General features: G+C 38.5%; 1 long non-coding RNA gene across 5 annotated transcripts in view; it reads right to left on the reverse strand.

Moving 5' to 3' along the window:
• LOC148002574 (uncharacterized) overlaps positions 1-25,096 on the reverse strand; it is a 186,915-nt gene that overhangs the window by 26,384 nt on the left and 135,435 nt on the right. The window contains exon 4 of one of the 5 annotated variants that reach the window (XR_015633391.1): positions 9,955-12,269. The exons of the other annotated variants lie outside the window; for them this stretch is intronic. This is a non-coding gene — a long non-coding RNA (uncharacterized LOC148002574). Of the gene's footprint in view, positions 1-9,954; positions 12,270-25,096 lie in introns of those variants that run through there. 5 annotated transcript variants of the gene reach the window in all.

The raw sequence follows: 25,096 nt of genomic DNA on the forward strand, positions 1-25,096 counted from the left end.
TTCTATTGGCCCTCAGGGCTTCAGTCCTTTTCCCCCACCCAATACCTGATCATGTTCCCCTCTTCCCCTGCCTGTCCCCTTTCTCACCTAGGTCCCTCCCTCCCTCCCTCCCTCCTCCCTCCCTCCTTTCTTCTCTCTCCCAAGTGAGACTGAGGCACCCTCCTTCTGCTTGTTTACCTCTTTGAGTTCGGAGAACTGTATCTTGGGTATTCTGTACTTTGGGGGGTGGTGGTGAGAATAAAGCCAACAATGTATTTTGAACATGCATAGCTGCAATTTCTGATTGGAGGCTTCTGGTACTAATGTTACTTTGGGTTCTAAGCTTAGTAATTGCGTAGCAAAGAACCTGCTTCGTATACCAAGGTTGATGTCCATCTGTCCACTGTATACGATCTTTTAGGTTATGAGGATGAAAAGCTAGATGCTCTGAGAGCAAAGTGCTCATTTTGATTAATTTTTCTGCTGTACTATAACACTGCTGAAGTCACCTCCTTGGCAGAGTCTGACCAATTGCGACAGGTGTGCATCCTGAACACTGCAGCCTGAGTCTGTTGAGAATGGCCTCTATCTTCCCAGGCATGAGACAGGTCGCCAGGTAGGATCTGCTGGCAAGTACCTGGTAAATGGTGAGCCATGCGAAGGCAATGTATGTATTAATAACATCAAAGAGACTGACCCTGAAGCAACCAGGAATTTCTATAAGCAGGTCAGGTCCTTCAGGAAACCACTCCCTTTGCGCTCTCTCATTAGGATTTCTACCTCAGGCCTAAAGAGAAGAAAAAGACAAATGCTGCTCTCTTGAGATGTTGCCACAATCTGTGTCTTTTTCAGGCACCCAATGGGTTAATAGAGGAACTGGAGGTCTGAGGAATAGAATGTCTGCCTGCTGTTAAAATGACTTTCTTAGTTATATTTATTGGGACAAGGTTTAGATTTCTTGAAATTCGATCTTTTGACATTTGTCCTAAAACATCATGGAATATTAGATATTTATTTCGATTGTGTTGGAAAAAGCTATAACGAATCAATAATTCTGATAATCCAAAATCTATTGCATATTTTTCTCCTCATATAACTTAGGTGTGTGTGTGTGTGTGTGTGTGTGTGTGTGTGTGTGTGTGTGTGTGTAGATTTTATAATGACTGTCACAGCAACAGTCACTCATGTAAGACATCTGACTCCAAATAGTAAAATTCTAAACTTTGAGGACAGTGCAAGGCGCAGCAAGGCAGGATTTTCTTTTGCTTCTCTCTGCAGCAACTTACATGTCACAATATGGCTGCAGGAACCCCCATGACACAAGATGGCCTGGATTTTCCTTTGTGTTCTTTTGTCTACACATGCCTGTCAAGAACTAGAAAATGCTTGAATCCTAATCAAAGCTGTGCATGATATTTTCCCTCTGGATATTTGCTTTAATAGAAAAAGGAAGTGACATTATGCACTGCACATATGGAACATGGATTTTGATCTGTAACCACCATGCCATGAGAAACATGTTCCTACAAGAATGAATGATAACCAGGTACTTATGCAGATGGGAAGGTAGAGCTGACGGATCTTTGCCATGCACAAAGGTTTAACCTTGTGGGTAAAATTTGGGACTGTAAGATCAATTCTCAAAGCCTAATGTGCTTTAAAGTTATGTTCAGCCTTTATAGTAATTTTTAGGCATTTTACTAAGGTCAATCACCATTTTTTGGGATCACTTCCACAAATATTTATTGACCCTTCACTGAAGTACTATGCACAGGTCACCCAGATTCCTCTGGGATATAAAACATGAATGGATAACTCAGGATGCACCTGGTATAACATTGAGTAGGGTAAGAACTAAAAAAACCTCAAAAGGGCAGAAATAGCTGCAAACCAGGAGCTCTTTAAATGTGTGATTAGAGGAGCCTCTCTGATCTGTAGTTTATACTCACAACCAACATGCACAGAGGCTTTTCTTTCCCTACATTTATAGCAGCATTGGATGGCATTTACATTCTTGATGATGACTATTCCAACTGTGTGAAACAGGGATGGGGCCAAGACATAGAAAAAGGGGTGAGTAGGAAGTTAACCAAAGTAAGGATGCATGAAAAAGCCCTAGGAACCTCCACTAGTTTGCAAGTTACTAAAATATAATATAGGAAAGAATTTGAACAGAGGTGCCCTGTGTGAGTAAATAATGTTGCACCAAGAAAACATGGGTTCTTAAGTGAAAATCTCAGTTCTAGGGATTGGTTATTTTTTAATAATTGATCTGGGAGGTCCCTGAAACACCCAAAACAATACAGGTTGTTACCTGTTCATCATTGTCCGCAAAAACTCGATTGTAAGACCTTATTGTTGAAAAGCAAAAAACTTCAGTAATTCCTCTTGTGTAGCTTTCATAGCACAGAAAGGTGCTCTGTGTATTGCTGGCAGAAGAGAAGAATTCAACACTTGGGCCTGCATCTACAATACTGACTTGCCAAGGAAGATGTGCCTATTGTTCCAATAGGGGCAAGAAAATGTTTCTGGGGATAACCAAGGAGTCTCTTGATTATATTTGAGGCATGATCCACTGGAGAGAATTCATGCCTTTGGGTATATCCATGCTCAAAACCTATGATGGGAAGTCATTGAGCCAAGAGGAGACTCCATTGATAGTGGTTTTACTAAATGAGCTGCATGAAACTGTCTTCTATGTTTCTAACCATAAATCTGTGCTGCTTTTTGACGTGGGCCAGAGAAGCTGTTTATGGCAGTGGGTAGTAGTTAATACACAGACTCAGATCTGTTTGAAGTGTTGAGACTAAGAGACAAATAAGTGTCTAGCCTTCAAAGGAACATCTGCGTGATATATTCTATGCCTAAGACTCAGAGGACATCCTGGAAGAAGCTGGTGGAAATAAAGCTGCACAGATAAACTTACAGGAGCTGTGGTTACCTGCATAAGAACTGAATAAATTCAATCCAGTTGAATGAATGAATAAACAAACAAACAAACAAACAAACCCCAGCATAGAAGAGGAGGGACTCTAGAGGGCATAGTCCTAGGTTAAAAATAAAAATTACTGGCAGCCAGTGGTTTCTGAGGAAAGAAGACTTACTTTTCTTTAGTGGAGTGGCCATTGTTATGTTACATATAGCCCCAGTGGATGACCCCAATTCATCCTATTGTGGCACCACTGATTGGATTCGGTGGGTTGGTTATGTATTTTTTTTTTAAAGGACATGATGCTAGGAGGAAGGTGCACTGGGAGTTGATGGGTGTTGGGAGTTGATTGGTGGAGTTGGAAGGAGAGAGTGGGACTGGATATAAACAAGGTACATTGTATACATAAATGAAGATATAAAGGAATAAAAAAATAAAAGAGTACCATGCTGTAGACATGAAGAGCAATAAAATTCCTGTGGTGGGCTTTTGTTTATTTGTTTGATTTATTTTTCTTGTTTGGTGTTGAAGACTAAAAGATAATGTTCCCCGTGCTTAGTCTGATGGTTGATTGCAAGCATCCACATCTGCATTGGTCAGGCTCTGACAGAGCCTCTCAGGAGACAATTATATCAGGCTCCTGTCAGCAAGCACTTCTTGGCATCAGCAATAGTGTCTGGGTTTGGTGTCTGCAGATGGGCTGGATCCCCAGGTGGGGCAGCCTCTGGATGGCCTTTCCTTCTGTCTCTGCTCCACTCTTCATCCCTGTATGTCCCTTAGTTAGGAGCAATTCTGGGTTAAATTTTTTGAGAAGGGTGGGTGGCCCCATTCCTCAAGTAGGGGCTGTACCTAATCTCTGGATATGGTCTCTACATGTTCTCTGGTCCCTTTGTTGTGTATTTCAGTTAGTGTCATCTCCACTGGTTCCTAGAGCTTCCTGCTTTCCTGGCATCTGGAACTTTATTCTGGTTACCCCAGTTTCCCATCCCCCACTGCAACACAGGGACCCCAGTGGTGGAGTTAGGGGAAGGACTAAAGGAGCTGAAGGGGTTTGCAACCACATAGGTAGAACAACAATACCAAACAAACCCCCCCTCCATCCCAGAGCTCCCAAGGACTAAACCACCAACCAACGAGTACACATAGAGACCCATGTCTCCATCCGCATATGTAGCAGAAGATGGCCTTATCTGGCATCAATGGGAGGGTAGGCCCTTGATTCTGTGAAGGTTCGATGACCTAGTATAGGGGAATGTCAGGGTGGGGAAGTGGGAGTGGAAGGGTGGGTCGGGGAGCACCCTCATAGAAGCAGGGAGGAGGGGATGGAATAGGGGGTTTGTGGAGGGGAAACCTGGAAAGGGGATAAGATTTAAAATCTAAATAAATAAGATAACCAATTAAAGAAAGAAAATATTTACTGGTAAACCTGGGGTTTTGGAAAAAAAGTAATTCAGCTTCAAAATATACAACATGACAAATTTTGTTCCTTATTTTGGCTAGAGACTTGCATGTGTGTCTAGAATTTTCTGTCGTCTGGAGAAATTCAGATCAGAGAGGATGCTGTTGTTAATCTGCCTTTCCTATTTCCTACTACAGTGTGGAGGTTCTTAGCTTAGTCTTTGGACTAAGGAGGCTAACAGGAACAACTGAGGTAGACATAAAACATGGTGTATTTTATTTCTGAAAACCACCTAACCATTTCCATCCTTTCTAACATATCCCAACAACTGCCTAGCTATCCTCCAGCAACTTCTTGCTGCATTCACTAAGTGTTTTCATGCTATCTATGATTACGGAAGGCTTCACACTACTGGATTATTATAGGAAATGCCTTTTTCTAAGAAACTTGTTTCTTTCTCCTCTAGGCTCACAGAAGTAATAGTTACCTCATGGATTTTGGATGATCACCCACAAACATACACAAAGCCCTATTTTGTGTTAGGCACCAGCGTTAATAGCTTGTAGGCAATATCCTCACCTCATAAAAATTCTCAACCAGATGTCATATACAACTAGCTACCCAAAGGTGCTGATACTAAGTGTTAACTATATAGCAGACCAGTGAAGCCTAGTACACATTAACTCCAGAAAAGAAAAGGGCATCCATTGTGGATGACACTTCCATGTCTGAAAGCATTCCCAGTCATCTTGTCCTGTGACCTTGGTTTCATTGGTTGGGTCATACATGCAGTAGGAATAGAAAGTAACCATCAAAGGCTGGCCTGCCTTGTCCCCACTATGTCCTAAGGCTGAAAAGAGAAGAAGGAGGTCTAGGTCTAGCACAGACTGAAAAACAGTTAAATAGGTAACTATGTGTCCATCGATACTCAGAAGGTTTCCCTATCTTCTTCATTCAGCTAAAGTGGCATGTATTCAGCTCTCACAGTCACGTTATGAATAAACCAGACTGGCTTTCTTAACCCTCGGAAATTCTATAACAAGCATTTTTTTAAAAACTTTGGCCAGCACACTGAGGAGAAAATCATAATTTTCACCACTGTAAAATCCAAGGAAATCAGAATATGAGCCTACCTTTGACATATATTTTCTTCTGACATACACAATTTTACGAAAACTGCTGATTTGGAATTTGAGATGCAGAGCCATTTCCGCTAAACATTGTAAAAGGGTTTCCACAATGTTCATTGTCTTTCTGAGCTCTACCGGATTGCCTACTGGTTTGACTTCATGATATTCATACATTTAGAAGCCCTTTCAGTTGGATTCAATCTGTATGTCAAATATAAACCACTATTATTCACCTGATAATTAATGCTTCTGCCTAATACGAAAGACTCTTCACTTAGCATGCTAAGAAACAGACTCACAGCTATTTGCCAAGATTCACATTTGAGCAGAAATGCCATGGGCTCATACAGATCTCTGTCTTCTAGGAAGATACGTGAGATGGAAGTTGGCAAATTGCGATTGCACTTGAGAGTGTCTGGTGAAATTATTTTGGATCCTTGATGTATAGGAAAGTGGTTTGAATGACTGGCCAGATGAGATATTGCAAATTCTCCTGCCAAGGAAGCTTATGTAGAGCACTGGCTTGTTCCAAATCAAGGAGGAAAGTCGCTTGGATAGTAGCATTACTAGCTCCAACGAGTAGGGTTAAATGTTTGGTAGGGGAGGTTATTGGTCGATTGAAAGTTATTGGTCAGCTATGATCTGAAGACTTTTTCTCTTAACATAACAATTTGTCTTCAGACTTTTTAAAACCTCCAGTAGACTCAACATTAGCCAAGTATTTAGTGGTTTTGTGAAGTTTTTTTCTTCTTTTTTTCTTTTCTGCTGTTCATGTCAACTGCAGTTCTTCAAAAACCCCTTTAAAGTGTTTCTTTCCCATATGGTACTTCGGAAGAGAATGGGGGTTTCAAACTTAGAATTGTGACCAAAAAGAATGGTCTTTATAACTATTTATTTTAAGCTTTTTAAATGAATTTGATTTATAGTGCACCAAGATTGAATACCATGTTTATAATTAGAACTGTGAATTTTTTTTAAAGATAAAGACATATTTTCTTGGCAACTAGAAACATGATGTGCATGGTATGCTACACTGCTTTTGATTTTCATCTTTTGCTTATTGTAAATCTGAAAAACTGAAGCTGTAAATGAATCTTGAAGACAGTTGAATCAGGTCAGCATCCTGACAACATTTACAGATCATATTTAGCCCTGTTTTAAGTCTGGGGCTCTGCAGGCTATTGGAGAGTTATTCAACCTCATGGCTTCATTGTTTTATCAGGGACCCAGACTTTCTTGAATTTCTATATACCTCTGTGGCTGTCACCTCACTCATTCTCATGTGTATAACTACCAGAAAAGACACATTCAAGGCTCTTCTGAGAAGCCTTGGAGTTTCTGCCAAGCCTCTGGTTCCCTCCAGGGTGGTTCTCCAGCCCTAATTTGCTATACTTTATTTCCTGTGATCCTCACCCCCATCTGCTAACTGTGGCTACAATTTCTCTAGCCAGAGAATGTGGGCCCAACCCAAATGCATCTATGGAATGGGCAGAACCAGAAAGGCATCCAGCTGGAGAACTCTGTTCAACAAAATGATTGAAAGACTGATCCCATCCATTCTCTCTCTCTTAGAACTAGGCTGACAGACTTACAAAATAAGGGTTGTGGGAAAAATGGTGGGAAATGATTCTGAGAAGTAAATAAAAGAAAGTAGAAGGCATATATGAGGAGTGTCCCATAGGCAGCATAGCTTGTATATGTATAGATCTAATGTCTAAGTATCAATTATAAAATTCAGAGATGGAGTGATAACTAAAGCAAGAGGAAGAGAGAGACAATAAAAATATGAATTAGTTACTGGGTGCTTTGGAAGAAGAAATAAGTAGAAAGCAAGGTCGAGGGGATATTAAGTGTTGAACTTGGCAGAGTAGGAGTGGTTTAGCCATACAGACCCATAGTCACAGATAGTGAGAGACTGTCTCATTGTGACAAGATTCCTGGGCTCTGCCAGTTTGGTTAAGAAGTCACTGAAACTTCCATGTCTCTCTTTATCCGAGAATACATCCTAACTAACTCAGATATACGGGACTGGTTTTCAAATTTCTGACAAATGGTATTTGAAGCTTAAATAGTTAATGTACAACAAAATGGAAGGCAATTCTGTGGGCAGGTATCCTGACACATATAATACAAAACTATGAGTATGAAACTCTGCCCTCACAAGATTCACTCATGTAAAGCAGTCAGGACAGTTTTGTAGATGTGGGGAAGAGTTAAAAGCACCTTCTCTGGACTGAGGCTGCTGGCTTTTAAGTCCTGGCCCCAATATCAACTATAAGATCCTGGCCCCTTCTATGTCTGGGTTTCCTCTTCTATGAGATTGAGTCTAACTCTAAAATCTCATAGTGTCCATTACATGTGTTAAAAAAGATCTAAGAAGCATTTATAATAACCCAGTTTGTCCAAAACTCCTCCAGTGTCTTGAATCCTTGTGGAAAGGAAGGAATGGGGTGGACTCGAAGCAACTGTGCATATGCCTGTTCTTTCTGGGAGGATAGTCTTTATGCCAAAGTGGGCAGCCCAGTTAGGAAGTTACACCTAGATTCCAAGGCAGCTATCCACAGAACAGACACCCACCCAGGGCTCCTGAATCTTGGCAAAGAGGATCCCAGCTCTCATCGGTCACTCACATGCCAGGGGAGGAATTTGGCTCTCATGCCTGTCTGACTCCTCTCTGCCAGACATCTGTTACATATGCTGCTCTTGTGTCTACTTCACCTTTCTCCACATGATCTTGTTCCCTTATAGAAACGAACCAAGGGCAATTTTCTTTACAACATATGTAACCACACAAAACATACATTTCCCACTTGGCTCTGCTCTATTTGCGAGACAATCAATACCATCTGTGCTAGACTATCCAATATCCCCCAGTACACCCCACCATCTAAATCTAATCCTTTCTGTGTTATTTAACAGTATCTTTGTGCTATAAAACCCTTAATAATTTTTAAACAAAATTGCCTTAATACATAGCAATTGCTAAATATAATACAGAAATATTTATTTCTCTTGCCAGGTAGATATTGTATAGCTTGTAACTGCCTTACACAAATTGCATGACTCTATATGATACAAACCATGTAAGACACAATTCTTTAAAAAAATCACTTGTAATTTTATTAGAAGTAGACGCTGCAAATTATCAGCAAGTTAATTGCCCAAGGAGGAGTGCAAACTACCCCTATAATGTGTGCTTTGTCCTATGCTTCATATCTGATAGCAATATGATGGCATCTGATTTCCAGTTGCCAACTTAAGCTCATTGTCACTGAAATATATGAAGTCATTAGTTCTACAGACAGAAGGGAATCCAGCTGGAAAGCAACACCGTTAGAGCATCTGGGAATATGTAACATATGTAGTAAGTCATAAATAAGCACTGAAAAAAATAATAATATAGTGATGATAATAATAATATAATTTTGGTAATCTTATAAAGTTATATTAATTTTCATGAGCTTTCTAATTGATCTGGAAATGGATGAAAGGTCATTATCTCGGCGATTATTGAAATTCCATGTCTATGACATTTGCTCCAGTGAATCTTTGGTCTTTGGTTTTTCTGGATCACTTAACTAATATCAATTTAGCCCTCTATTGTGTGCAGTATAAATGGATAAACTTCACATAGAACATAACCATAGGCATGCCTCTGATCTCAGGTCATAAGAAATTTATAATCTAAGTGAAAAAATTACACACACACACACACACACACACACACACAGTAGATTAACAGTTACTCAGAAATATATCTGCATCCTGATTCCTAGAAATGTTGAATAATTTGCTTTACATGGCATAAATATTTGAAAAACAAAACAAAACCAAAAGTCCCTAAGTTTAAGGACCTTGTGACAGAAGGCATTTCTGTAGACTGTTAAAGTATGGCCTAGCGTGCTTACATAATTTTATAACTAAGACGAACTTCCATCCTCTGTAGAATATATAGTTTCAAAGAGTTGCAACATCCGTGGTTTTGAAGATAGAAGTAAATCATGAGCCAAGGAGTGTGGGTGGTTTTTAAAAGTTGGAATAGGCAGGGAAATTCTCCCCTAGAATCCACAGAAAGGAAGGAGGCCACGCTGATTCATCCATGTTAGCCAAGTGGCATGTCAGATGTTGACCCCAGAGTGTAAACTAAAAGATTTGTATTGTTTTAAGCCACTGAATTGGAAACAATTTGCTATACTACAGATAGAAAACTAATACAATGCAGAATTTAGATATAAACCGAGTATCAATTGCTATGCATGATGTAAAAAAGGATCCTAGCAGAATTTTAGTATAGAAAACAACTACCTCTTCTCACCCTGTTTTCCTTGACTTCAGTGAGGTTTTATTTTGAATTTGTAACCAACAGCACCCATAGCAAAGAAGAGTCCTAAAGGAACCCCTCATCCTCCTAGAACATCGACGGTCACAAAAATGGGGTGAATGGTATGCACTCAATGGGAATTTCACAGAACTGACCACATCAAACAGTCTGCACCCAAGAGGAAAGTTTCAAAGTTGTAAGTAATTTAATAAAAGCAAAATTTCTGGTATCACAAAGACAGACATGACAGTTTCATCGTGATGCCTAATGTAACTGCTTCTAAGAAGCTTTGGTCACTTGAAAATTTCTCTTGTAAATATTTCAGGAAACTGTAGATTCCTGGTTGACCAAAAGTGATGACTGTTCCCTGCCCATGGTATAAAGCTTGAAGATCATGGAACAAAGAAGAAAGACATTCTGATAAATGGAAGTCAAAGTTTCTTCTACGTTGAATGCAAGGCAGCCTTACCACTGAGAGCACCACCCTATGGATAACCTCCACAAGTGACTCTAGGCTAGCATTTTAAGCTTATAGAATATATCAGGATCACCCATGAAGCTTAAAAAAAAATGAAACATCCTAACCATACCACAGATCTGTAGACGAAAGACCAAACTGTAAGCCTTTGAGCTAATTCTTACAGTCAATATTTTAATACCATTGGACCACTGCTTTGGAATATCATAAAACAGAAATTAATGCCTTCACTGGTTCTTTCCCTCCATTTACCGATACAATATTATATAAAACAATAAGCAAGCTCTGAACTAAGCTGAACTTCCTAAATGAATAAGGCTAGCATTGATTTATGCAAAGTCTGGCTTCCCTAGAAATAAATTGTACAGAGTAGACAACCAGCTCTCGGTGGAAAGAGAGAATTAGGAAATTGGAAAGCAGTTGTGCTATGGAACAGAGATCTATATACCAATACACGTGTTCAGAGAGTTAAGTTTTATGAAATTATCATAGTGACACCCATATTTCATCCTTTACTGTGAAATTCTATTATAAGCCTAAAATGAAAAAGGATTTATATTTACAAACATAACTGGATTTTGAACCCAAACTGTAAACATTACAAGATTCTCCTTGAAGCACTTAGTTGATGGTCAGCAATCAGGCACACTTAAGAGCTAGGTGAGTTAAGAACAATGGCTAAAGTTTACTGAACTCATATATTTTCATACAATGGAGAGATGATCTGATGGTAATGCAGTGTTCTCTTTGTCCATCCAAAGAAATAGGCTTGACAGCGTCTTTTGAAAGAGATCCACAGGTCATTTAGATGCACACCAAAGTTACTGGCTAATGTTTCACAGTAAAGCCCTAACACTTACGTAGGCAAACCATAGGTAATTTTTTTCTTAAATCCATCACAAACTAGGTCTAAGCCTTGGGTCACATAACCTCTAGCATCTTAATGTAGTTATGTTTCTCTGTTTTCCTATGTACAAAGAAAAGAACTGGTGAAAATTAATAAGGGTAGTTTAAATTTTCAAACATCTTTTGAAATAACTAAAGATCAATTGAAATAATATTTTAAAAATAATTCCAATAGCAAAATGTTCTCAAAAGGAGGATATTAAATGTTTAAGTAACTTATTTGCTAGATGGTCCCAATGGTGATGTCTGTCAAAAGTGAAGCTGCATTTTCCCCTTGGAATTCATTTAGGTCATAATTGGCTATAGAACTTGGGAAAAAGTGAAGGAAGAAATTTGGCTGTCGGAAAAAATAAAGAAAAAAGAAAAAAAATTATCTCAATATCACAGAAATTCTTTTCAAATGTCAGATTTTCAGTGTGAAATTTAGAGTTCTAATTTCCAGTAAAGAACAGATTTTTTTCAAAGCCATATATTTCAAACATGGGAGAAGGACAAAGATGATTTTTCAAAAGTAGAAAAAACTCAGAAAGGCAAAGCTTTAGATAATTCAATGGCAGCTCTATAATGCCCACAGACAGAATGGTGCCTTGGCTAAATGTTAAGTAGGGGGAGAGCAACTTGTCCTTATAATCTGATTACAAAATATTAGATACAAATACACTGAAAGGATAGAACATTCATTTAAAGGCTTCTTTTTTTTTGTTCCCCAAACTTAACATGAGAATTTTACATCTTAGAATTGCCTTTTATCTTCTTTCATTTAATTTTGTTAATATCACAATCCAGCATTTCATTTTATATATAAGGAGTATATACACAGTTTGACTCTATGCCTTGTACCATGAAAACCACAAGGAAGTAAAACATAATAATATTTAAATAAGTCTTGATATCTTACTGTGGAAATGGAATCTGTTCGTATTGAAATTATAGGTGACCATGGTCTACACAGTTCCCACTGTAAGGATGATGTCATTTCCGGAGTGACTGCAATCAATGTGACTAGGGTATTTTGCAGAAGACCTCAGAGGGAAGTTGATCTTCATTTCAATCTTAATGCCGAGTAGGATGGTGGTAGAAACACAAACTTAGAGGTGTATCCGTCATGCTATGAGTCATTTTAAAGACTAGGGTAGAAGAAAATTGATACCCACTTTACTATTAGATTTTGAAATGTGAATATTCAAAGTTCAGGATACTGGAGTCATGGAAAAGACTAGTAGAACAAGAATGGATTTTGAAACCATATCACGATTTGCCACCATAATCTTTTATCCAACTTGTTCTACAGTTAAGAACAAGTTTTAGATTTACTTACTGATAAAAAAGCTACAAGCTTATTTTTACTTCATATTTCTCCTAGATTCTATGGTTCTCAAAACTACTTCTATTTATGTCCAAGGAACATTGTTCCCCTCCTGATAGAGGCCAATATCCTAAACTCTTAGTTTTATCGTAAAACTGTTCATTAACATTCTCAACTTTAAAGAAAGTAATGTTAAGAAAGATGCAACTTACTTCTTGGGTCCTTACAGTTTTTCACATCTTATTCAGAACTTTAACAAGTTATAAGTCTCTGGAATAACTGTGCCCTCTGCAAAACATGAGCTTTTCTGTCCCAGACTGAGAGAAGTACTAATCAGTGAATCTAACATTAATATTTAGAATGAAGTTAGACAACATGTCCACTTAGAGAAACAATAATAGTATGTTCCCTTCTTAGGCTCACAATCTCCCCAGCTTTTAACAAGGTTTATAGTAACAAATATGTATTCCTTCTCATGGAGTGATTTTAATTCAATCACAAAGCAATTGGCGACAACCACAACCCTCCCCCCCCCCGCCAAAAAAAAAAAACCAGCCAGGCCACTAGGGCACCAGTGCACATAGCTTGCCTTGGCAGGTCTGTGTCATAGCAAGAATAATCTACAGCAGAGTAAGACCGTTGATGAGTTTGCTCCCTCAGAAACCTGCATAGGACCCTGAGGCATTATGAACACTAAATAATAGGAAAGGGGCTTCTAACTCAGCTCAACTTTATTTCTCTGTCTTTATAACTTAATTGTGTGGTGTCTTCAGCAATAGAATATTACTACCTACCCATAGTAGGAAGTCAAGAGCAATGTCAGTAGTCAGTATAAGCAATACATGTGATTATTTGCATGAGCCAGTTAAAACTTTCTGTTTATCAGTCCTTTTTCTGCCAAAAATATTAACACCAAATGTCTGGCAATAATGGTAACACCAAATTTCAAGATCATTCAGGTAGTTATACATCATTTGTTTAAAAAATGTATGATAAAATGCAGTGGATAAAATATGGATGTGTCGTGAGACTGATAATTAATATCTTACAAAATTAGGCCAGGTTCTCATTTAAAACAAGATATCTTATCAAGGTGAAAGACAGGGGAGAAAGGCAGAAATGAAACACAGAAAGAATATGTGTATATATAAATAGCAAAAATGAACCAAACTCGTATATTAATCTTTTCAGAAATATTCTCTTCCATTAAAACCTACCTACAGATGCTGATGTATACAGCCAACCATTGCCTGAGCATGGAGACCCCAATGGGGAAGTTAGAGCAAGGACTGTAGGAGCTGAAGGGGTTTGTAACCCTATAGGAATGACAACAATATCAACCGGCCAGAACCCCTCCAGAGCTCTCAGGGACTCAACCACCAACCAAGAGTACACATGGAGGGACCCATGGCTCCAGCTGGATATGTAGCAGAAGATTACCTTATCTGTCATCACTGGGAGGGGAGCCCCTGAGACAGAAGTGGATAGGTGGGGGAGCAGTCTCATAGACGTAGGGTGGGGGAGGAGGTGATAAGGGGCTTATGGAGGAGAAATTAGGAAGGGTGAAAACATTTGAAATGCAAATAAATAAAATAGCCAATAGAAAAACCTACCTACATGATAGATATCAAAGTATGAGGCAGCATAAGAATCTCCACAATATATAGAGAATAGGCTAAGATTTGAGAATGAATTTTACCCATTTACCTGTTGATAAACATTTAAGATGATTCCAGTTCTTTGCCATATCAAATAAAATAGCAATAAACATAAGGGTGGAAATATCTCTGAATATATGCCCAGGGGTGAAATGATGAAATGAAAACATGTCACATCAGGGCTTGGGAAGCCTCTGAGGCACAAGAGCAAGCATAATGAGGAGGGGAGTACAGTATAATGAGGAGGGGAGAAAGCAAGTAATAATTAAGAGATTGGGTGTAAGTGTAAAACTTAAGTAGTATTGATTATTCTTGATCAGCTGGGCACTGGGGCCTATATGAGATCTGCAGTTTAGTTTCTTATCTCCCGATTGAGGACTTTTTCCAGCTCATCCCCTCTTTCTTTTTTCTTTTTTCTTTTTTTTTTCCGGAGCTGGGGACCGAACCCAGGGCCTTGTGCTCTCTAGGCAAGTGCTCTACCGCTGAGCTAAATCCCCAACCCCTCATCCCCTCTTTCATCTACAAGAATGGCCTTTGGGCTCGGTGGTGTTCTCTAGCCCATGATAAAGCAGGGTCCTGTTCTTTCTACTTAAGCAGAATTCCTTAAGTTTGACTGTTTGGCATATTTAGACACATCTTTTTGGTTGGAAGATAAACGACCCTGGGAGAATCATCTTTGCACTGGATTTCTGAGGAGCTGTTTAATATCCTTCCTAATTCAGCATCAAGAACAAAGAGCTGGACCAAGCGTCATTGTGGCAGGAATTGGTCTCATCTACATCTCAAGAGGCTCTGCGGGGCTTTCCGACTTTCCCCTGGAGCAAGTAGTTGGAAAGGAGTTTGACTCTTGGCAACTTATCCAGTTAGTCTGATAAATGTGACTTAGATACCTTAGCTCTGGTTTGTGGGAAACAGCAAAATTTTTTGGTTTTGTGTGTGTGTGTGTGGTGTGTACTGTTATAAAAGAGAAAGCATATATAAAAGCACACACATATGTGTGTAAATATGTAAAATATGTATAAATATATATGTTTATATGTATTTACTTTTATATGTGTGGAGTTTGCAGACACAAAACGTACACAGTAACAACAAATAGCGATTGCCTCTGGAGACAGCAAACACGATAAGCAGTGCGCCTTTCTCCTCGTGTTATCGAGCTCATGGTATTTAGAAGTAACTGCCAGGTTTTATTTTACCTCAATTAGAAAACATCAGCATAAGTAAAAACATGTTACTCACTGTTGATATAACACATGGAGTAAATGTCAACTAAAGGGGAGGTAGTTCATGCTCTATGCCACATGTATGATAAGTGAAAAAACACTGCAAGTTTTTCCTTCACTTTGTAAATAAAATCTGTGAGCTGTGTTAGATGAAGAAAATTGTGTTCCTTTTAGTAATATTTTAGGGATATTATAACCATGTAAATTGTAAAGCTGAGAGAGCCCTGTGACACCACTCAGGGGTAACTAACTCCATTTCACATGCTGCATAATTTGCTCACTCATTCACACGTTCAACAAATATTTATTGAATACTTAATGTCTAACAGATATTCTGCTACATATTCATTCTATAAAGAGCAGACTTAGTCCTTAACCAAGGAGTACAGGACTCAAGTAAATTAACAGACAGATACCCATAATAAAATGTTTCAAATGCTACAATCGAGACAGTGACATCAATTCCTTACTTTAATAAAGAAACTGAGAACAGAACGGCCACGGACTCACAGTTTAAAAACAGAGAAAGGGGTGGTTAAGCAGACAGGATGGATGAGTATGAGTTATACAACAGGACAGAAGAAAGAGAAAGGCGTGATTTACAAGCAAGCGGAATGGCCTTTGGGATGATAACCAGCCAAAGAAAGATTACAGAGTATTCAGTGACCTGAAACAAATCTGCTTTCCTTAAGCTGGTGTGTGCAATGGAGGGAGGTTGTAGTCAAGGACTGTAATATGATAACTTGGTAAAAGTGTGTTTTTGACCTTAAATTTTATCCTAAAACCACATGAGATAGGTAGTATTATCTTCACTTATCAGATAAAAAAAATTAGCTCAGAGAGGTAAAATATGTTCATACTTATCCATCAAGCACATATTCCAGCCAGACGTTTAAACAAGGACTGCCTGGCTACAAAGTCTATGACTTTCACCCTGTAATTTATAGTCTCTCATCTAACCCAACCCACACTCAGCTTCCCACTGGGTGGCCTTATCTTGACCAAGTGTTACACTCAGGAACTTCGAGCTGACTTACTTAAACATAACTTTTAAAAGATGAAGCATGTACTCCTGAGCCCCAGGAACACCCCAGGATAAAAGAAGATCGAATTCAATGTTCCCAGAAAGCTTTATATCCCATGTCTACCTCTTTTGATGTCAGCAATGCCTACACTCATAAGGTTTTTTTTTTTCTCTAAATGTTCTCATCTTCCTACACTCTAAACACAAAAGCTCACAATATTATCTACATAGACACTCATAAGCCTTTATTTCTTCTATGTTATTTCCCATCCATTCTTGGGATAAATGAGCCATCTACAGATTATTGGGTTCTTTTTTCTCCTCTTTCGCCAAGCAGCAGAGATGGATTGAGCTATGTGGACCCTCCTTAGAAATTCTCTTTCTGGAACACATACCACCAAACTAATCATCACTGGGAAACCTGAAATATTCAATCTCTATGGATAACCATGCACCTAGAGGTATTTCTTAGAATCCAGGGATTGCTTCTTTAAAACATACAATACAGATTCTAAATGCCATAGCCAGGAATCATATTGGGTAAACTGGCCAGACACTAAGGTGACTCTTTTAGAGTAGAGGGGCAAAAAATAGCTTGTTGGGTGCCTCTTTGTAAAACCAAACAAACTTGATTATTTTCTTAATACCACTCCCAAGCAAGAAATTCATGTCATTCTTAATTTATTCAAGTAAAAAAAATCTTTCTTTTAAATGCAATAAAAGAAAAAAATATGGACTGCATATTAGCTGATTGAGCCATTGGAGCACCAAAAGAAAAATTGTAATTTATCAAATTGTGTAGGCTTAGATTTTTCAAAACTTATATTAATAAGGATGCTTCAACCTCCCTTCTAGGCCACCAACAAAAGGGGAGAAAGATATTTAATAAGGCAAGGAGATATGGGCTTGTTTAGAAATAGTTCTTTGGGGGCAATTCCAGTCTTCATTGTCAGGATATCAGCAATCCAGTCCAAAACACGAACGACGAATCAGTAGCAGCAATCTAGTCTAGTCAGCAAACACCAAACACCAATCAGTGGCAAAACATCCTCTAGTGCTTCTGTTTCATCTAAACACCCACTCACAAGACAGCTTCCAGAAAAACATCACACGACACAGCTGAGTCTCCAAAGAAACCAGAAATTTCCACTTCAGGATGATCTGAAGAAAACCACTTTTCACCAACAGAAAGATACCACCTTATGCCATAATTTATGCCTATCCATAAGAGTGGGCATGGTTTCCAATGAGATGAAGTTGGCATCAAATAATCAGAACAATGAAAGCAGAATCGATGATAGACAAATAATCAAATGCTAACAAAGATAATAAATTAGATAAATTAGATAAAGAGTCAGAGACAGAGAGCTAGAAACAGACAGGCAGACAGACAGCTCTCCCCCCCCCCCACACACACACATAGACGGTGTAACTAGGGATGCAATTTTGGCCAAAGTAAGAAAAATTCTAAATGTAAGAATTAGGGAGACTAGACTCAGTAAGTTGGTTCCATGGGCTGTGCTGTGAGTTCAATTCCCAGAACCCACACAAAAGGAAAAGGAGAGAAATTAATGAGCAGTGCTGCCCTCTGCTACAATGTGATATCTTAAAAGCATTCAGTAGTTGCTTGCTTTTTCATAGGACATAAAATCCCAACATCACTTGAAAACATCCTAGGACTTCACAAACATTGGATATTGCAGTGCCATCTAGCTAACACCTGAGCTGACAGGAATTGCATTTACAGGAGTCACGAACCCAGTAGATATTTCAACTAAAAAAAATGTTTGTGTCCAAGGATTGAGGATCCATCAACAAGGGGAGTAGTGTGATGTCCAGATTTGGACAGTAACCTAGGAAACTCTTTGGATACAGCAAAGAGAAAATAACACAAATGCTGTGAATGAGGGTCTTTGATATTAGTTTCTCTCATGCTATTTTAGATATATCACCAGCAAATTTGGACCTGTGTGCTACAATGGGGGATGTTCTGACTCCAGCCCTAGCCTTACTACATGAAACTCAGGAATTTTATCAGAAGTTAAATGGAAGACTACAAACACCAATGTCTTCGTCAGGGTACCAGACAATGCATTTTAAAGGCATAAGCCAATATTAGTAGTGCTTATACTACCCAAGAGGAAATTTCACTCACATTAAATAAATGACTCTGGAAGAGACCGGAGGCCAGGAAGGCCAGGAAGGCCAGAATAACTGACAATGGTAACCGGGACTGAGGAAATAGAGAAGAGTATTGCTCTGAAAGCAGGAGGACTACAGTTGAATCCCAGCAACCATATAGACATCTAGGTTATGTCCCTCTCTCCCCTCCCCCGCCAGCAGTTGAGATAGGTTCTGAGAAGCAGCTGTCCAACAGCCCTAGATAAAAGAGCAGCTTTCAGCTCAGTGGAAGATTCTGTTTCAAGGCAATGGAGTCAAGAGCAATAGAGGAAGACACACGTGACCTCCTCTGGCCTTCCTATGTATGGACATCTACATACTCATATGCTCCAATGCATCACACCAAAGGCAAAACGATAGAAAAAAATGGGTAACCATGAGGTAAGAATCTCATCCTACACATTACTTCATTTGACACACTCTGTGGAGCTATCTGTTCCTCTCTGGGGATCAAATCAAGATCTTGTACATCTTAGATAAGCTTGTAAATTGTTACAGATAAGAAAGCAATCACAGTAAAAGATGATGAGTAATCACACTTCTAAATTAGAAAATAGAAGGATTAGAAAATAGAAGAAAATAGAATAGAAAATATGAAAATAATATAATTGAACTGGTTTGTAGAAACTAAAATCCTTGCTTTGGGTAGCATGTAAAGCAGAGATAAATACTTATTCAAGGTTCTGACTAAATCCTGTGCATTCTTATTTTGTTATTTGGTTTTTTATGATTCAGAAAGTCCATACTAAATATATTTCAGGCTAACAAGCATTTCTTTGCAGTTTTATAATTTCCAATTGTGTTGAGCAAAGAAAACGCTATAAAAAAAAAAACAAAACAAACCGACAATAGCCCTGGTAGCTCCATTTAACCCTGCAAAGTATCAGGGGTGAGTGGCAACTGGAATAAAAGAAAAAGAAAGAAATATAAATTAAATTTTGTGGTATTAGTCATTTACAAAAGGAAAAAATGGGTTCGATATGAGAACTGAAATCTGAATAACACAATGACCACCCAGGAGATCAAGAGAGTATTTGTGGTGTCTAGGAACTCAGGAATTATATTCGCTATATTTTTCTCACATCATCATTATTTATATTACTAATATATGGCATTTCTAAAGAACAGTCTGTTTTTTAGAATACCATATTCAAATAGAATTTCCAACACTGGTTGAACAGAATGAACTTGGAGTTTGGTCAAGTAAGTATATAGTGAGAAAAAATAGGTTCAAAAAATTAAAAGGGAAAAATCATATTTTGATTAAAATTTTGTATATTCAGAAATTATATCTATCTTGATCTTTGTGGATGTTTCTAGATGATGTGTGTCAGAGTGCCTTTTCCCCCATATGGTGTTATCAATCCTTCCCCTAACAGTGCTGAGTGTTGTGAGTGAGATTTTGTGGAAGAGGCAACTAGACGAAGTTCTGCTGCTTAATGTTACAACTGAAGTCGTGAGGGACTGAGACCTTGCGCTGTTCCTGCCCTGCAGTGTGATTGGCTAACAACTAGAAGTCTCTAAGAGGTAACAAGTCTGATGATGTCATCTGGACTTTTTATTTAGAAGCAATTAGAAGACTATGAAAAATGTTCTTAATACAAATACAAAAAAAAGATATTTCAAAGACAAAGGCATGGATAACAGGAAACAGTGAATGAAATAATTGAATGATTGATCCAAGTAGTGACTAAGGAGAAAAAATAGCCACCTGCAAACATGGAGTAAGAAGAGAGGGCGCTAACCAAAAGAGCATAACTAATAGAAACAGGATTACATGGAGCAGAGGAAAATGTAGAACGAGCATCAGGAGGGAAATGACCACATAATGAGATCTGTCAGTCTGCGGAAAGTCATTGAGGGGAAGTGGTAGAAACCCCATCACTTGATTCATTTTTAGCTAAGCTGGAAAAATTGCTCTGTTAATGAAAGCTGTCCAGCCAGCAGTGGAAGAGGGGAGCTTGATGACGAGCCCTGTGCATTTTTCATCCTTCAGTTTTGAAAAAGAACTGAAAGTTAAACAAGGGAACAAGCTGGTGGTGACACTGCAGAGTCCACAGACAGCAGTGACAAGTGAAGCGTACAAATGAGAGAGAAAACCCACTAAGTCACACGAATCGGTGAAAACGTCAAGCAAAGCTAAAGAGAATGACTTTTATAAGAGCTAGGTATTATTTAAAGGCTTTTTTTTATTCACAATAAACTTCCAAACTTACCTTTCACCTTCCTTGTAAGTACTGGTGGACTTTCATGAATACCCAGGTTAGAAAAAACAGCAGTGCTCCTTGGCACTTGGCTCCTTGGCTCCTTGGCTTCTTGGCAACAAGCCTCTGTGCTTCCAAGGGCCAGAATGTTGCCATATGGCTCCCAGACATACTGGGTAATGAGTTAGTCAGAAGGCAAATAATATACTCATTAAGTTTATGACATAAAATGTTAATCAAGCAAAATTCATTGTCAGAGAATGCCAAGATGACAAATGTATCTTGGAAAAACCAAACTGATGCAATGGGAGAAACATCATGGACTTTGAGAATCTTAGTATCCACGAGTCTCCTTTGTTAAGAGCAGTTCACCACTTCTGCCTCCTCTTCTGCATAGATGCTTGAACCTTGAGGGGAGAACTTTCATAAAGACCTCAAATGTATGAATAAACGCTCCCAAGTATCTCATTGTCTATACATTCTCCAGTTAATGGTTGCTGTGTTAATTACTCTTTTCTGCACAAACGAGCTTCTCTGGTAGAAGTTCAGCGAGACACTGATCTGTGGGTATAGCAGAATGTCAGTAGATGTCAGAATGTCATTTTATTGCTTCAGTAGAATAATAGTATTAGGTTTTCCCTGGATAGGCCCATGACCTATTTAGTCTCAGGTTCTTGGCTAGTTTAGTAGTGTCAGGTGTGATATCTACCACATGAAGTGGGTCCTAAATCCAAGCAAAAAGTGGTTGGTGACTCCCTTAATATCTGTGCCACTATTACACTAGTATATCTTCCAGTCAGATCACGGTTGTAGGCTTCAGGGGTTTTAACTGGGTGATATTGTTAATTACGTTCTTCCTCTGGTAGCAAGAAGTGTACCTTCCAGCCCCATGAATGCTACACAGTAGGGGTAAAGCTTCTAGTTAAGCATCAGCTTGATTTTGCCATGTTCTAGGATGTAAATAGTATCTTCAGCAACAGGGCCTTACCATTATGTTGGGGAAAGTAACCCATAGTCTTGGAAATAGTTTGTAATGTTGGGAGAAAGACTGTGGAACCCCTTTGGCCAACTCAAGAAGTTGTAACCTATTCCAGGCACTGAAAGTTTTATTTGTGACATAAAATGTCTAGTTTGACATTCTCTCCCCCATTATATGGTGTCTACATTTATATACATACACACACACACACACACATATATATATATGTATGTATATATATGTATATATGTATATTATATATAATTTATGTATATATACATATATATGTATATATGTATGTATATATACATGTATATGTATATGTATATATATGTATATATATAATTTATATATTCATATTCTCAGCATTTTGGCAAAGATCAAGTGTACTATTTGACTGTATTACTTTAACAAATGTTCTTTCATTTCCAGGTCTCTGCTTCTTAGACAGTAGTTGGAAGTCTGTTTGATTACTTGCCCTCTACTTTTATTTATAACCCTCAGTGTAATCATCTAGTTGCTGCTACAACAGTAACAACAAAATTAAAGCATAGTGTCTTATCAACATAAGTTCTGATTCAAGTCACAACCCTACTACTACTTTTTGGTTGACCCCTTTAACATAAATCAAGGTTATAAAAAGATGTTCCCCAATAGGACAGTTGTTCATGCCAAATGAGAGTCTCATTAAGCAAAGAAGATATAGTTCTGAAAACAAAAGCATCCTTTAGGAGGAGGAAATTAGTCATCCAATGAGTACGTTTGTAGAGCAGATACACACTCATGATGACACACAAGAGGATAAAAGCTCATGTCCTGGGATGATGTTGCTTTGACAAGGCTCCCAAATTCAATCTGATGTCATGAGCTCTCAAAAAAAATGTCATCTGTGAGTCTTCAAAACTCCTTTTTCTAAGAAGGCATTGTCTTTCAGCTTGTACTCTGAAGCAAGATGTGTTACAGCCTGAAATATCCTTTCCAGTCTTGAAAGCTTCAAACCTTTCCACACTAAGGGATTTATGACTGTTTGCGATATATTCAATCATTTCCCCTGTATTTTTTCCTGGCACTATGTTGAAAGGGTGATTTAAACATTAAGATTTATATGCCATTTATAGTAAAGGCAGTTAGTTTGTTCTCAAGAGGTGTGATCTGGCTGCCATCTGGCTAAAGTAATGACTTCTTCCTGTTTAATGACAAGGGGGAAAGGAAGAAAAAGAACGTGAAGAGGACTGGCGAGCAATATTCTCGAATTAGGGCTAAGCAACAGATGTTACAGCAGAGCTGTTAGAAAGCATTGATTTGGGCTCAGCAAACATAGTTCTTGTCCTAAGTCTACTTACAGATATACAAAGCCTAATGAAGTCTAGACTGCTATGAACTCCAACTTCCTCTCTGGTAAAAGGGGAACAGTGGCACAGTTTCTGTAAGTATCAAATGAGGGAGAACATACATAGTATACACACACACACACACACACACACACACACATACACACACACACACACACACTTTGCATATATAGAATTAACATATAGTAGGTTGTCAATAAAAACACAATTATCATAAAATACTTCATTAGTAGTAAGCGAAAATGATTTTTAACTACTTAATCATCACATCGCTCTTGTTCCACATGTAATATGAGAAAAATTTGTACCAAAATCCTACTCTGGTTGAATGTTAAAAATGTTCATTTCTGACTCCCATTAACTGCTATTTAATCTTCTAAATTAATTTCTCTGTTGAAAGAAGTATTTCTGTCTGTTTTGTATATACCCATCACTGGTGCTAGAAATACAGACTAGTCCTTGTTCCTGGTCTTTACAGAACTTATACTTTAGTGAAGAAAGACACAGCAAGGACATAAAGAACATGATTAGGTATATTAGATGTTACCAAGTTATATAATAACCAGGAAGGCCATTTTTGATAGTGTTATCTTGTAAAACTCTTAAGGGAGACATTTGAGATTAGCTAAGAACTAATGGAGGAATTTGGGACAACTATGACAAAAGCTAGACTAAGAACATTCTAGAAAGAACTAATAAAACCCAACAAGCCTTTACATTACAGTGAGTGAGTAAAGGAATGGAATGTAACTAGAATGCAGTGAGAGAGGGAGACAATGCGAAATTTTATTAGTGATGGAAGAATCACGAGAAGTCACCTCCACGCCTGTGTCCTATGTTCCTCTCATCCTGCTTGCTTACTTCCTCTTTTAAATGCATCCCACTTGGGAATGCCTTGTCCTGGATGAGGACTGGAAGCTTTTTCAGGGAACCATACTAGAACAGACTTCAGTTCCTGTTGGATTTCTACCTCTGTATTTTAATTCCTTTTCAACATCTTTCTCTTCTGCTGTTCATTCTGGATTCCTCTCAATGTCGATGAATACATCTGGTGCTCATTCATGTTCTGGGCCTGGTGAGATGACCAAGACTCTTAGTTATGAGCCCTAAGCTACATTGCCACTTCCAGGATATGACTGTTAGACCTTGAAAATTGAACAGAGATGGAGATGTGCTCAAAGCAATAGCTTTCTGTCCTAAGGTTGCCACACGTATCCCTTACTAGTCACACAATGCAGCAGCATCTGATTTCCTCCTGATAATCTGTTGGTCTTTTATACAGAGAATCCAAAGTAACTGCATGACCAAATGTCTCTTAGAGTTTAACAGGACTTTTGCCATGTTACTAAATGGTAGCATCATCCCTCTGAAAGCTAGATGCACTTGCCCACAAAGTATAGATTTTTAAAATATAATCCCTTCCTCTGAAGAGGCATCTCACAACCAAGACGTAGACTGTTACTGCAATGACAGTGGAGGTCAGAGTTTGACGATTACGTGACTAGCTGAAGAGAACACACCAGGGTCTCCAGCATACTTGGCGGTTTGTACTCATTTGCTCCAACTGATCTGAGGCCTCAAGGTAGTGGAACAATGTGGCACAGTACAGAATATTTAGATTGCTAGTATCCCTTGGAACCGGATTATGACAGAAGACTGGAAATTTAAAGTTGTCTGGGTCAATACTGTAGATATCCTGTTTCACGTGAATGTTAATTCACCATTTTCACTGAGATGGAGAATAAGTCACTTGCCAGATCTGTGGGCTCATAGCACATACACCTAAGTCTTTATTTGTCCATTTCAGCAATGATAACATATCTTGACCAGAAGCTGCAATTTGGACTATTTTGTTGACTTTATAGTGCTATACTAGCATCCTATGTGATCCAAATGTTTTCATATCACGAGACCAAGTCAAATTGTACAGCAAAGCAACTGTTTCTCCTTTAGGCCTTCGTCTTTGCTTTTACTGCTTGAGTGCCACGTTCCTGGTGTTTGCTGTCATTGTCATTTTGTTTGGT

Source organism: Rattus norvegicus, chromosome 11, assembly GCF_021556685.1.
Source record: "Rattus norvegicus strain SHRSP/BbbUtx chromosome 11, alternate assembly SHRSP_T2T, whole genome shotgun sequence".
NCBI lineage: Eukaryota > Metazoa > Chordata > Mammalia > Rodentia > Muridae > Rattus > Rattus norvegicus.